Source organism: Rhinolophus sinicus, chromosome 14, assembly GCF_057876585.1.
Source record: "Rhinolophus sinicus isolate RSI-liver-muscle chromosome 14, RSI-T2T, whole genome shotgun sequence".
NCBI lineage: Eukaryota > Metazoa > Chordata > Mammalia > Chiroptera > Rhinolophidae > Rhinolophus > Rhinolophus sinicus.
Genome location: NC_142514.1, coordinates 2,465,780 through 2,469,655, shown reverse-complemented (window position 1 = coordinate 2,469,655; position 3,876 = coordinate 2,465,780).

Sequence of the window (3,876 nt, the reverse complement as noted above, 5' to 3'; positions counted from 1 at the left end):
GGTCTGCAGGGGCCAGTGTGAGGGGCGGGATGCCTGTCTAGGGATGGATGACAAAGGAGGGAGAGGTCACAGAACAGGCCACCGTCCCACGAGCTCCAGCTCCTCTGTGGTCCTGATCACCGACCGAGAAGCACTTTCATTTTCCTCTTAATAAAGAATAATGATTGAGGCCCAATTCCCATTTTGTTTTTAAATTTATACTGAAAAGAGTATTAGAAATGAAACATTAATGGAATGTGAAAAATGAACTCTGCATTTCTCTCCCACTTACCAAATTGCTCGAGCTCACTGCGAGGCCAGAGAGCCCAGACACGGAGCATTTCTGCCCTGCATGCGTGGCTGGCTGCCGAGAAGCCATGTACGTTTTATAGACTTTAATTTCCCATGTATGTGCTTGATGTTCTGAGTCATTGTTTGTTTTCTTTTCCTACTTCAAAAGTGCTAAAAGCACGTATTCTTTTCCCTCAGAACAAAGTTCCTGGTTTCCATGCTGTGGCTTTCCCTGGAACCCAGCGGGCAAAGATGCTACCGCCTGTGACTGCTTCCTGGTGTGGGGGAGGTGCTGCCTTTTCCAGCCTCCTGTAGGAGTCAGGGTCCTCCAGAGAAACAGGACAGTCACATGCATACGAGATTACTGTGAGGACAGCTGGGGACCCAGGAGAGCTGATGGTGTAGTTCCATTTTGAATCTGAAGGCAGGAAAAAGCTGACGCCGCAGCTGGAAGGCAGTCAGGAAGGATTTGCTCCCCCTTACTCGTGGAGGCTCAGACTTCTGTTCCCTTCAGCCCTTCAACTGATTGGATGAGGCCCACCCACGTTCGGGAGGGCAATCTGCTTTATTCAGTTCGCCCATTTTGATGTCAGTCTCATCCAGAGACACCCCCAGACACTCCCACGACAATGTTTGGCCAAATGTCCGGGCCCCGTGGCCCAGCCGAGTCAACACATAAAATGAACCATCACACCTTCCCTCTGCCTTTCTCCTCCTTCTCATCTCACCTGTCTTCTCCTCAGGCTGGACACTGTGGAACACAGCCCTTTTTAGTGTGCATTTGTCTCGCTGGACCCTGCTGGCTCTTGCAGAGTGTGGTGGCCTGGTTTCTCCTTACTTGTTTTATTTTTTCTCTCTCTCTCATCGCAACTCCCACCTCTTCCTCACCTCCATTTCCTCCTTAGATATGGGACTCTTCAGGACGAGTGACGTGCCCTCACAAATAGCCCACCACTCTTTACTTGCCAGCCCCCAGCTTCCCCTTGGCTTCCCTGTTTCCCACAATTCAGACGCCCTTCCCCGAGGGAACGAGGTCCCTGCCTGCAGTGACACATGGCGGCAGCTTCCCGTTCACACCCAAGTGGGCTGCCATCTGTTCCCGTCCCAAGACCAGAGTTTGGCGGCCACATGGATAAGGCCAGGATGCAGCCTTGAGGAGGCTTGGCATAGGATTTCACCCAAACGACCTTTATAAAGGGCTGTCTTACTCCAGCCCTGGGATCTGTTTTGTTTGGCAGAAGAGCTACGTGGCCGTAACACGATCTTTTACTTTTACGTGTCAAAAACAATCACTGAGGAAACAACGAAGAGGCACCAGGACAGAAACATTAGAGAGGTGAGAGCCCTAGCATAGCTACTGTTTTCACTTGGAGCAGTCAGGTCTTCACTGAAAATCTCCCCATTAGCTACACGCATAAGCACTAAAGGAAAATGAAATGTATGTGCAGCTAAGCAGAATATATTCAGGCCCCACGTAACCCCAGCGCTCAGCCAAGCAGAAACTCCCTGCAGCCCCGGAGCGAGGTCACGTGTGTGGGGGGCCGTCCCAAAGTGAAGGAGAAGCCAGCTGGGGTCCCTGATGTCTTCACGCCGAGACTAGAAGCGGGCCATCCTTTGGGAGAAGGTTTCTGACAACACGAGGTGAAACAGGCGCCATGATGTCCTGGGAGCAGGACCCCGACCCCATCCATAGCCTCTCCTGGTTCGAGGCTGTAGGGCCCCCTGAGGATTTACACTCAGGAGCCTCAGCCAACTTCTCGGGCTTCCATTCCTCCACTTTCGTGGCCGCGCGTGTACCATGTCCTCAGCCCCAAACCCTGAGATGGAGCCTCCTCAAGGCTTCATTCTTCCATAACACGTTTCCCAACTATTGTCAACTGTGGCCTGACCGCTCCAGTGACCTCAGATGGTGCCCCCTTCAATCCCAGAGTTATCCAACCCTGACGGTGCCCCCCGGCCTTGGCCTCCCTAGGGAGCGTGTGACAGGTGGCATTCACACCAGGATACGCTCAGGCGTGCGCTCAGGTTCGAGGCACAGATGAGAAAGGCTGGGCACACGCAGAGGCACGTGGAAGTCAGATGAAGACGTGCTGGGAGAGTCTCCACCAGACACAGCGGTTACCCATGTCCGATCTCTGAAAACAGACCAGTGCCCTCCTCACGCAGCAGAGCCCTGTTTCCTCAGCTGAGCTGCCTCCTCTGCAGGGCACTCCACCGGCTCTGGTGGCACCAACCCAGGTGCCCTCCCCACGTGCCCAGGCCTGCTTCTCTCACTGTGCCTCCACCTAAGCTCTCCGTCCTCCCTGGAATCCCCCCCTGGAAACCCTGACTCCCCAGCTCAGGTGTCCTCTCCTCCAGGAAGCTGGGCAGGGTCGGGCACCTATCACCCTCACCTCTGTGTCCCCACAGCATCTGGTGCACCTGTCCTATTGCCTGACAATGATATATTCTGGGGCCTGCTCGCTGAGAGTGTACAGTGCCCAGCAGGGTTTCTGGGACACACAGCTGCTCATTCAATGTCTGTTGTACTGAATCAAACTGAGAAGGGTCAGGTCCCTCCTCCTGACACGGGCAGATCTGCTATAAGAGAAGAGGGAGCCACGGGTGGGACATGGCGGAATGTGGCAGCTACACCCTTGGGCTTCGGGGTCAACAGACCGGGCTCCACCCTGAGCTGGCTGGGTGATCGTGGGCCAGAGACCCAAAGTGTCTGCCTCAGAGGTCAGGCTGGCATCTGCCAGCTGTGGGTGCTGAGTGCGACAGGATAAGGCAGGTGAAGCGCTGACCACGATGCCTGGTGCTGACACGGGGGCTGCTCGTGGCTAATTCCAACCTCACGCCTCCAATCCACGTCACTTTTAATCCCCAATCTGCTGGGAGGACGCAGCCGTCATTGTCTCCTGGGCCCATGGAGGGTGTAAGGAGCGCGTGGGGACAAGCCCTGCCTGTCCCTTGGAAACATGGGGAACCACTGCACCCCGTGAATGAAGCCACGGCCCCAAGGTGGGGGCACAGAAAGGCGTTCTCATGGGAGAGCCTGGGGGAGGGCAGCCAGGGTGCGCACATCGGGAGAGCAGACCTTGGGGAGAGGCCAAGGGGAACGCAGTGGTCTGCCAAGGCCCTTCTCTGCTGTGGCCACTGGATGCTCTGCCCTGATCCGCTGGGTCCCTGGCACATTCTGTGTGCACATCCCAGCACCCACGAGCTTTCCTCTCGCAGCCCCGGCCTTAGCTGTCCCGAGGCCTGAGCGTGGCCTACGTTCTCATCGCCTCCTCCACTCTGTGGGGAGGGAAAGCTTCCAACCGAGGGTCATGGGATGGCTGGACGTGAGACTGCCGACCCTGGACAGACGAGACGGACAGCAGAGCATTAGTTACTCACAGCCCAGGGGAGAGACCTCACTGCACACGGCTGCCCTCAGGCACAGAGCAAAACAGCAGGTGCTGTGGGGGCAGGCTTCAGAGGGACAGGGCGTTGGGGTGACTCCTGGCTCCCACTGGGGTGCATGATGGGCTCGCTTGAATCATTCTTAGGGCTGGTGGGGCACGGAAGCCCACCACTCGGGCATCAGCAGCCTCTGTGCCTGGTCCCCGCGATAAGGAGGGT